The sequence below is a fragment of the Anser brachyrhynchus genome (assembly GCF_964034855.1).
Source record: "Anser brachyrhynchus genome assembly, chromosome: 10".
Taxonomy (NCBI): Eukaryota; Metazoa; Chordata; class Aves; order Anseriformes; family Anatidae; genus Anser; species Anser brachyrhynchus.
The window spans coordinates 3,475,796-3,487,311 of record NC_137705.1 but is presented as its reverse complement, the minus strand read 5'-3'; the positions used below and the strand labels follow the sequence as shown (position 1 = coordinate 3,487,311).

Sequence of the window (11,516 nt, the reverse complement as noted above, 5' to 3'; positions counted from 1 at the left end):
TCCCACCTAACTACCTTCATGCTGGGTAGTTTGTATTTGCAATGCAGAGGGAGGTTCTACTCAGGCACCTGAACTGAATCACCAGGAAGTCCCAATGGGTTTAGTCCCACTATATTTGCATATCTAATAATTCCATGAAATTAGCAGAGAGTTTGAAAGGGAATTAAAAATTGCCTCCTAAAATTATGGAGCAAATTAGCTGATCCTCTGAATATCCAGACATAATTAGAAACCAATAACGGCTAGAAAACAAATGTCAGCCTCAGCTGGAGGTGTCAGTACGAAGTCATCAGTGAGCACTTTTTTTCTTCCCCCAATATAAACAGCAGATGAGGTTATCTCTAAAATAAACATAGCCCATCTGCTGTCCTCAAATTTAGAAAAGATGGAAGGTGAAGACAGGCACAGATTAGCACGCAGATTAGCGTTGGGTGGTGTGGAAGACACTCAAACTCAGGAAGCTATTAGAAAGAGAGAGGATCAAGAAACTGTTTGGGACCTAGTGCGTTCACTGCTGTAGAGAGAATGTAAACCTACTGGCAATAGACTTCTTTTCTCTCAGTTGCCTGGCATGGACTTCTTAGATTCCTACACCCCTTTCCCTCCTCTGGTTTCCCTATGGGATCTATTGGTCCCAAACAAAAAATAATTTAGGGGAAAATATGCAGGTTGCAGGCATTATGTAGTGGAGAACCATCAGTAGCTCTGTCATGTTTACTGTCTACACAGATTTGGACTGACACCAGATGCCAAAAAGAATCACTGCTTGCCTAGAAAACCCCTGACCTAGAGTTTATAAAAAGTATAGAATATCCTTTAACGTAGTTTGTGTATGATACTGAATGGTTGAGGATGATATAGGAAACAAAACTTCTAAAAGATTGCGACATTAAACCAAGTTGATTAGGTGTCATAGGTTGCACACCAAGATTTAATCTTTCTAAAAGCACTTGGGTAAAATGTTATGATAGAATTTGGGATTGAAAGATATTGTCATTCTTAACTTCGGAATAGAGTTGCAATTTATCATGCTCAGTGCTCTTATTCACTTTTCTAAGCGTTTGTTTGAACTATGCTGCACACATCTCATTTCACTCACTAATGATTTGCAAGGTTTAGAGCACGGATTTTTCTTTTTCTAAAATCGTTTCTTGTCTCTCAAGGCCCATCTCAGGCACTGTTGATAGTACCCTTCAATATACTATCATACCCAGAAGGAAAACTAAACAAACTTTTATTCCAAGACTACAAATACTTGAAAAATTGCCTCCCCTTTTCTTATGATTTCACTATGTTTCAAACAAAAAGAAAAATGAAGTTCCTCTTACTTCAGGAAAGACGCTGTTCTTTTCAAATTTAATGAACGGATCAGACAGCACCAACACAGTTGAGGCTTTGTACTTAAAAACTTTTCAAACCATGAGGAAGTAAACACAGAAGCACATTACAAAAAGAATTACATCCTTTTTTTTTTTTTTTGTAATTGTTGGAATGAAACTGAGTCACGTTTAGTAGTGTCATAGATTAAATATTTTAAAATAGTTATCATTTAACAGACTTTGAAAGACACTGAAGTGCATTCTACGTATTTTACCCTTGCCTTTGTTAGAACTTTGAGCATAACTGACTGACTTGTCTAGCACTGGAGTTGTATCCTACACTCACTGATGTTAACAGGAAAAAAAAGACTTCATTTGAAACATGATTTTTTTTTTTTTGGTGAAAAATACCAAAATATTTTTCCTATTTGCAGAAAAAAAAAAAAAACAAAACAGTTCTTGAACTTTATCTGGAAAATTCACCAAATGTTTTCATGTATCTTTTATTTCACTATTATTTAAAAGTCTCTATACATTTTTGATTTACTTAAAATCTGTATTAAGCTTTTAGAGCTTGGTTTTACTCTTTCTTATGAAGATAAAATTAGAATTGTCCTGTATATATTTGCAATGGGAAAAACATTCCTGAACACTTTATTACCATACTTATTAAGTTGATAATATTTTATACTTGATCATTTGGATCTTGCTACAGATTTCCAAGTTCTTAAGAGATCCTGATGTATTTTGAAATACCTTTCCATACTGGAACCAGTCCTCATGTTTTATCGTGAGCTTAATGCTAGTACATTTTTAATACTGTGGATATATAACTTTTACTAATGCCAGCTTCTTACTCCCTTTTAAAATCAGATTTACTTTTTAAGCTCATAAGGAGGTTTCTGTATTGCACTGAGAATTTATGAGTGCCTGTTGTTTAAGGCACAGGTCAGGAAGTGACCTGGGATGCGCTTCTCTACTCTGGAAATTAGTCTTTCAGAGAAACAGAGACAAAGTGACATAAGGTAAGCAAAAATTAGTTCATTTGCCTAATTGCCTGGTGCTGAGGAAATACTCAGCTGAAATAAATCAGGCATACCCATGTTGCTCTGTCTTCTGCTCATGTCAAGAGGAATGTTGGTGGACACTGTAAAGCCAAACAAGATATCGTCAGTAGCGTTACACAATTTATTTTTAAACAAGTTTTTTTTTTTTATGCTATTAGTGGTTTGTATTTCAATAACCAATAAGTCGAAACTGTTCGAACTGACCCTTTCTTCCCAGAAGTCATAAAAATATCCACAGATGGGTTTGAATTTCATTTGCATTTAAACTCCAGGCTATTCCTACAATTCCTGCTATTTCTATTTGTACAAAGCTTGAGATTCACATGGAATGTTTCAAACTGAGGCAGATAATGGGAGCCTGTCCTTACATATTATTTCTCATAAAAGTCTTATCAATGCTGAAAGATCTGCTTCGTTTTACTTGTAATTTACTCAGCTACATAATCTTTAATGTTTTACATAATATTGTACCCCCGAAACCACCTCTCTTGTTGACCAGCTTATTTATATTAATTGTATTTTACTTTTCAAACAAAAAATGGAGTGTGTTTCAAGATCATAAAATCATATTTTTTTTTTCTATCTTTACAGAAATGCACAGCTCTATTTTTCCACCAAAGTTGTATGCTTTTCATTGGGGCATAGTAAGGACAAATCAATGAGACAAGTGTGCACAGTGAATCATAAGGGGTTTCAAACTGCCTAAAGATATATTAACTCAGAGTGAATTATGTATTAAGATATCCATTCTACTAAATATCTGCTAACACGAATGCTGGAAAATGGAAAATTATAGAACCAATTCTGAAATCCTTGCTCAGTATTGGAGCCACGTTTATCAAGTCCAGTTGGGTTTTAATGGAATCCATTCATGAAATCATGAAGTGTTGTGATACTTATCAATCACTCAAACTAAGTCTTTAAAGGAAAAAAAAGAAAAATGATGGCTAATATGATGGATTTAAGATGTTAATTCAACTTTTTTTTTTTTTTTTTTTTTTTTTTGCCATTACTTTAAGATCTCTGTCAGGAACAATACATACAAAGTTTACTTCTGGCAAGTAACTGAGGCTGTTATTTACAAAAAATATCCAATCCTGGAAGCACTGCCCTGTGAGAAACTCTACAGACCTTGTACTGTGAGCAGAGTTTGTCTCACTGAAGACGTCTCACGTAAGTTAGTACATTGGATTGACTTTTTGTTTTGTTTTGTTTTAACACGTGTTTTGGCTATGACAGTTTGATGTCAAGTTACAGTAGAATTTAGAGACTCTTATGAGACATGGAAAATTTTAGGCTAAGACTATAACCACCTCTTCCCCTCCAGTTTTTGAAGTTGAATATTGCTGCTTGTGCTGCACTCATCTATAATATGAATGTCAGATTTGTTCTTGTATTAAAAGAATTGCAAGAATTTAAGAAAAGATTTTGCTTAGGTAAATGTTTTCATGTGTGATTGATGGAATAAAAAAGAAATTATGATCTTCCATAAAAACAGATGTGCCAAAAATGTGTAGAACTTCAGAGAAGTATCAAGTGGAAAAGACCTTGGACTTCATATTCTAGAAACTAAAAAGACATCTGTCATGCAATTTCGTTGTGGGAACATGGGAAGTAGAGCAGAAATATAACAATATTCAACAACAACTAATTCCTATACATCATTTGATTCCTATATTATTCTCAGTAAAGCCTTACTAGCACCTATTTATACCTACAGGGAACTCCACTGAGTTTTATTTGTTTAATTCATTTTGGGTGCAAGTTTCCTCTTATTTTTAGATTACTACAGTTTTTGCACAACAGTTACAAACTGTCTATGAATTAACAAAGGTTTTCCAACCCTTTCTGAAATCTTTTTTGCACTTCCTTTTCTTTGTACTCAGGATGAAATAATTTTTCTTTTCCTGTAATATGCTCTGAGAATTCTTTTTTTTCAGTGAGCTGCAAGACTAAGCACAATAATCCTTCATTATTATCAGAATTCAAAATGGAGTACATTTCCGACAGCTAGTCAGTGAACAGTTCTGGCATACATTGTACACGGAGGCCCCACATATTTCATTTCACTTAAGGAGTCTGATCTGACCACTTTTTTTTTTATTTTTTTATTTTTTTATTTTTTGTCCTTGAAGAAAAATACAGCACCATCTGCTCTGTCTACTAAAATCCTAGTTTAGGAACTCTGAGTTCTGGAAATAAGGATAAAAAGGATTAAATTAAGTAGCCACCTAAGGTTAAATTCAAGCCCACATAGAGAAGTGGTGCAAGAAACATCCCTTGGCTTAAATTCATTTAAAGTCTTCAAAATGCATCTATAGTCATGCACAGACTTGTACTGCTCCTAAATAAAAGCTAATTTCATCATTTGCAGGAGCCTGTGTTTCTCATCTATTACATATCAATGAGGAGAATAATTTAGTGCAAACCCTGAAGAGCGATGGTACCTGAAAAAGGAATGAGATTAATGATCGATAGCCTGACCACCAGCCAAGAAAAATAAGAGCTGGCCGGAGGCTGGGTAGTGACAACCAAGGACTCTGTCAGTAAGGTAAACTGTGCCCAGTCTCATGGTGACGGTATCATTCAGAACAGCCCTCACCAACAGCATATATAAACTTAAAAATATAAAGACAGCATGCAGATGCTGTAGCTGTGAGGGGCTGAGTAATGGGGATGAGCTGCCTCATGAGGACACTGAAGGGAAAAATATTTATTTCCTCCCCTTCCTTTATTCCCTTTATTTCTGTGTTTCCTCAGTCTGCTTTTTACAGCTGTTTCTGTTTGAATAAATCCTGGATCACATATTTAAAAGGGTGTTGGATGTTTTGTGGCAAAACATGCAGGCAGGCCTGTCCAGGCCTTCTGCCATGCAGCTAGGGCCTTTCTCTGCCCCTGCCCAGAGCTGGTGGGGCGGAGTGTGACACAGCCCCTTCTGTCAATCTCTGAATGCTTAGGCCCTGGAAGGGGGATAAAACTGCTTGGGGAGAGCAGATTAGTAATTTCATGATAAAGCAGCATTATGCTAGGCAGGGTTGGGTTTTTTTTGACAAGCTTAATGGCTTGTAGGAACACCAGTGTACACCTGCGGTGCCAGAAAGCGCTCAGGGGGCATGGTGGGATCCTGAGGCCTGGGCCGAGTGCTAGGCCAGGCCTGTGGCCCCTGTGTCTGGAGACCGCATCGGAAGAGTGAATGCCTCGGGAAAGCATTCAGTTTTATAGCTACCCCCTTCTAGCTCACAAGTGAGCCCTGTTAATGGAAACTTCATAGAAAGGAGAGGGTGAAGCAGTATCAGTGTCTGGGTTGAGTGTGTGTGGCTGATGGAGGAGGGCGCAGGCAGTTCTGCTTCTCCTCAGCTGTGCTCAGAGCTCATGCTCTACCAACAATCATTTTTTTTGGACCATAACAGGCGAACGTATTAATTATTGTTGTGTGTATGTACAGTAAATGTTAACTTTTTGAAAACGAGGCAATTTAGGCCTTGAAGCTTCAAATAAGGAGAGATTTGTTGTATGCAACAACAAATTACAGCATAGTGTGCATCATGACAGAAGTGCAAGTCTTAATATTTCCTTAAAAAGCTGAAAATCTACCTTATATTCCTTCACTAATGTTGGATAAAACCTAGATTTTGATCTAGTTATTCATTATAGTTGCATATATTATAGTTTCTGGGAAATTACGGTTGATGTAAGTTTACCCCCAAAAAAAACTAAATGAAATTTTATGTACAGTGCAAAAGAACAGTTGGAAGGGAGCTCTGGACAGGCTGTGAGAAATTACAGTTATTTCATTTGTGTTACAGCATCAGTGGGGTTTGCAGCTGGCTTTCAGGTCAGTCTGCTAATGTCAGCATCAGCAAGTTTCTGTTGGCTTACTTCGTGCCACAGATAAGGAGGATTCTGAGTACTCAGCAGGCATCTTCATCCTTCTGCTGCTGGTCACTCAAATAGCTTGTGAGCTTTGTAAGATAGGAGCTGTATATAAGCTCTTTCAGAAGTCAAGTACTCGGGAGCTGGAGATCACAATTCTAGAACAGAGGTTCTAGAAAGATCCAAATGTTGGGTGGAAGGCTTTAGTTCTGTTTTCCTTACATAAACCTTACACTGCTGCAGGAAAAGGCTTGTGTTTTTCCATGTCTAAAACAAATGCTACTGACAAATAAAGTCTAATGGATTTTGATGTTAAAAGCTCTAGGATACAAACTTTTCTATTCCTCAGTTTTCCTTCTCCTTGTCACAGCTTGAAGTGTTTTCTCAGTCATCAGGAGGTGATCCCACTGGGAACAGATACTTGTTAAAGTGTTAATCTGCTGACTCTGACTGTGAATGTGACTTCTCTGAGGTGTTATTAACCATCCATATGTCATTTACCTTATTCTTATCAAAGCTCAATGCACAGTGTCTGACATGCTGCAGTTCTGTGGTGAAAGCTGTTATTACCAAAATCATATTTATGATTACTGTAGAATAAAGAGGTACCTTATGAATCTTTTCTGTGTGTCTAGTATTAAGTGGTGACCTGAAATATAGCAGGTCTTGTGTCATTTTTTGTTGCTGCGTTCCACAGTTACCTTGGTCAAAAGAGTCTGTAAACTACCTTAAATGTCTAGACACTTTAATGTGTATAAAACCCACAGATATTAGTGTTGTGTTACACTGGTTTATATATATAGTGATAAATTGGCCTTATCTATGCTTTGAGTTTAGCCTCAAACATAAGTATACTGCTACAAATGTAAAGTTATAACTTTGACTTGGTTTATCATCTTGGTTTAACTTTCCTGCCTTTCTCAGGGTGCAAGCCTGTGTGATTCTTAACTCTCTTGTTAGACATAGACTGTCAGTAGTACTGAATGTCTTCAAAGGGTAGTGAACCAGTAATACGTATTTAAAATGGTGGCATGGCTCCCTCAGGTTCTGTCAATTGCTCCCTCTACAAAATTCATCACCTGGAGAAATTGTGTGGTAGATTTTTTTTGTTTGTTTGTTTTAACCAGGAACCTTTGTCACCTTTTATCAAAGGATGGCCAGCCCGACACCTTCGTAAGTCCTTTAGTAGATCATCACAGATTCACAGAATTGTAGAGGTTGGAAGGAACCTCAAAAGATCATCGGGTCCAACCCCCCTGTCAAAGCCGGTTCCCTAGAGCAGGTTGCCCAGGTAGGCGTCCAGACAGGCCTTGAATATGTCCAGAGAAGGAGACTCCACAACCTCCCTGGGCAGCCTGTCCCAGTGCTCTGTCACCCTCACCGGGAAGAAGTTCTTTTGCATGTTGGTGTGGAAGTTCCTGTTCTCCATTTTGTGGCCATTGCCCCTTATCCTGTCCCCACAAGCCACTGCTAAATCCCTCTGTCTCCTACAATTAAGGTGTTTGTAAACAATAAGATCCGCTCTCAGTCTTCTTTTCTCAAAGCTGAACAGGCCCAGGTCTCTCAGCCTTTTCTCATAGGGAAGATGCTCCAGGCCCCGTATCATTTTTGTGGCCCTCCGCTGGACAATTTTCCAGGAGATCCCTGTCTTTTTTGTACTGGGGAGCCCAGAACTGGACACAGTACTCCAGGTGAGGCCTGACTAGGCCTGACCAGGCCTGATCATGATAAATTCCATGTCCTGAGTGAGTCACTGTAAAACTGGTGGAAGACGCTGTTGTAGGAATAGATCCACAGCCCAGCTTTGCCAAATATGTTGTAGGTAGACTATGCTAACTGTCCCTGCTTTGCTTGTTCCAGTTCATGCAGAGTAAATGGTTGTCTACTTCAGGCTTAGCCCTGCTTTTGAAATCTAGTTGGTAAGTCATCACACATCCTCAGTAGAAGCTCTGGTCTTATTTCCTATAAATAAGGATTATTGTTCAAATTATATCTGGTCTAGAACAATTATTTATTGCTGCCGACTTGGCACATTGCTTTCTGAGTTAGCTGATACTCTGCTATCTATCAGCATTGCAAAGAATGTCTCATGATTTCTTCTGACTTATTTCAGTGGCCTTGAAAAACAGACTTTGTCCCACAGAATATTTAAAGTTTTTAATCTGCATTTGAAAGCAAAAAAAGCTTGGCTATAACATGATCTCTGAAATACATTGTTCAACTTGAGATGAAGTGGAGGGAAGGTCTGTGACAACATAAAATTGAAGAGAGAAATTAGCACTGATTTCCCTTGAAGGCACAGCTCACGCTGTGGTAGCAGTCTTAAATTAGTCACTATAGAGCAGCATGTGGCAGTGGCTATAAACAACTACTGGAAACACTTCCAACACTTTACATATGAAATTCATCATACTTTTTGTATACCTAGCTGGACATTGGAATTATTGTGATAGCCAAGAAGCAGTTTGTTTTGGGAGGCAGGTTATGAAAAGCTGTGGTATAAGTTAAATATACAAAGTAATAATTATTTCATTTTACTTGTATGTGAAAATGATTTACTAGCACATCCTCAAGAACAACAAAAAAGCTCTGTCCTTTAGTGAACACACTCATCTGTGCTTGCAAACATAATGCTATTTGCCTCATAAGCTCACAATGGAAAGAGAACCTGTTACAAATTCAGTCAATGATCCAACAGGAAATTAAACCTTTTAAAAATGGATGAACCAATGGACCAAGGGTAATGGAAGAAAATGCATAAAATGGCAAGAGTAAGTCATTAACTTGATTTAAATATGATTTTATTTTATTTATTTTATTTTTCTGGTAGTGAGGCACCAAGGTCTGACATGATTTCCCTTTTCAGAAATGCAGCAAGATGAGAACTTCCAGAATAAGAACTGAACACTGAAAGGCTATATATATAATATTAATTAGAAATAAAGAACAATGCCATTCTGGGCAGCAGAAAAATATTAGAAAGCATACACATCTATGAATCTGTTTAATATAAAGTCACCCTTTTCTATGACTTTTGGTGATAAAAAGTTTTACTCGTTTTATAACATGTAATTATGTGGAAGGATATGAAAGACAGAGTTCTGTACTCTGAATCTGAAGAATTCAGAGCTGGCCAAAAATACGTATTGCTCCATTATTCCCACTCACAGACCACACCACTGGAAGTGGATTTACAGAACCTCACTATCATCTTGCTTTATTGATGGTGGTGCTCTCATTACAAATAATATCACATTGTTGAAAAGAAAAGAAGTGTAATTGGTATTTATTGACAAGGTGACAGATCCTTAACGTTAACACACGCACCCCTCCAGAGTGAAACTCTACTTTATTGGTGTACAAACACTTTCATAGAAATATAAACAAAATTATTTCATGGAAATAAGTTCATTTGTGGTACTATTGAATCTCAATGTTTGCTGTATTGCTCTCCTGTTGATTCTATAGCAAACTGAAGTTAGCCAAGCTGAGAGGTGAGGAAAAATTCTGTCAGAAAGTGTTGAAGGTCGCTTCTTGTTTTCCTTATATTTATATTGCTAAATGATTAAAAAAGTAATAACAAAAATAAAAGAGCTTTCACCTACCAAATCCCAGTCATATTTTCAGATTATTACTGCAATGCTTGCTTTCTGGTACTGTATTAATTAATCCCAACCACAAGTAGTTAAGACTGATAGCGCTTATAACATTAGCATAAATTCATTAAGCTTTCAAAGATTTTATTTTTATTTTTATTTATTTATTTATTTTTCAGTTGCTTATTAAGACCTCATCCCCCCAATCTTACAGGTTTAAAAAAACGTGTTTTTATTTTAAATGGTAGATGAGATCTGATCATGAACCATAATTGTAGGGAGTGAGGCTTTCATAACACTCAAAACTTGATGTATAATGTATTCAAATAATATCAGAGGCATTGCCAACTGTCCATCTTAAGATCAATGTGAGTGGATGAGGGAACCCTCCTCCACCCAAATAATGCCCAGGAGTCTTGAATCCATTACATCTATGTTTTGTGTTTGTCTCCTCTCTGCCCCTTTTTCTTTGCCCATATGCATACCAGCTCTTTTCCTGCTCCATCAAAAGGCTTATCTAATTGCATTTTTAGGGAGGTAGAAACACATGAAAGGAGCTGCACCATCATCTGTCTGCCAGGGGAGTGGACCTGTCCACAGGAGCAAGAAAATGGAAATAATTCCATCCAGCCTGGGATCTATAAGAGCAACTAAAGGGGATGAAAATGGTAAAAAAAAAAAAAAAAAAAAAAAAAAAAAAAGAGAGAGAGAGAAAGAGGGAATTTACTAAGTTGCAGTTAATGATTAGTGGAGGTGGAAGAAAAACTCTTTTTGAGTATGTTCTCTGTATATGTTCTTGGCACTTATATTGTCAATATATTGTGGAGAAAACATCTGTATTAGTGTAGCATTCATTTTTTTTTTAACATATCCCAAAGTATTAAGAAAATGGTTCTAATAATTAAAAAATCCACTAGAGGGAGGCTTTTTACCTGCCTCTTTGCCACTAATGCAGTATTTGAAATCACTTATGAAGAGCAGTAATAGTAGGGTCATCTGAGTAAGGAGGGAATCTGTTAGTTGCTTGGAAGTTTAATCCCAAGGTCATGTCCTGCTCAGGAGGTTTTACATCATGTGCCGTATGTAGAGCCATACACATGATCGGGTCTGTTGATGGTATTGCCAATAGGATTACACTGTAAATGAGATACAGTGATGCATTTTCAAAGCAATAAACAGAAGGATGCAGACAAATCCTATTAACAAATAACAGGATTTGTGCTTGCATTGTACCTCCTACTCACCACCTTGAAAATTTACCCCATGTGGGCTGAATCGCTGTTCTGCATAAAATCAAATAAATTATAGTCCATTTAAAAATAAGCTAAAAACCCCCATCGGATTCCACTGAAGTGTGAATAATGATTCAACAGTCATCAGCTGTGGTTGCCATCAGAAACAAGATTTCATAGATCTATAAAGCGTAGAAATGACAGAAATGCCACAAGCAACATTAATTTTGCAAAATGATAACCAAAATGGGATCTTGTTTTCTGTGCTGGGTCTCTATTTTTTCAGCTTCTATGGTTTCTGAACAGATCAACAGAAGCAGCTGTCTGAATTCCAACAGTACAACCAAACACAGTTTTAAGTAGCCTAAAGGCTCAAACTGATTGACTGCATTATGGATATCCACCCTTTGTTAATAGTCATAAATGATT

At 37.2% G+C, this 11,516-nt stretch overlaps 1 long non-coding RNA gene across 2 annotated transcripts; it reads left to right on the top strand.

The window, feature by feature from the left end:
• Window positions 1–2,099: 2,099 nt before the first annotated feature.
• Window positions 2,100–5,371, top strand: LOC308200497. Of its 2 annotated transcripts, XR_013955627.1 has the most exons (4): window positions 2,100–2,344; window positions 2,978–3,109; window positions 3,406–3,559; window positions 4,761–5,371. It is a non-coding gene; the product is annotated as an uncharacterized lncRNA (long non-coding RNA). The 2 variants fall into 2 exon arrangements; XR_013955628.1 differs by lacking the exon at window positions 2,100–2,344 and having other exon boundaries at window positions 2,466–3,109.
• Window positions 5,372–11,516: the final 6,145 nt, after the last annotated feature.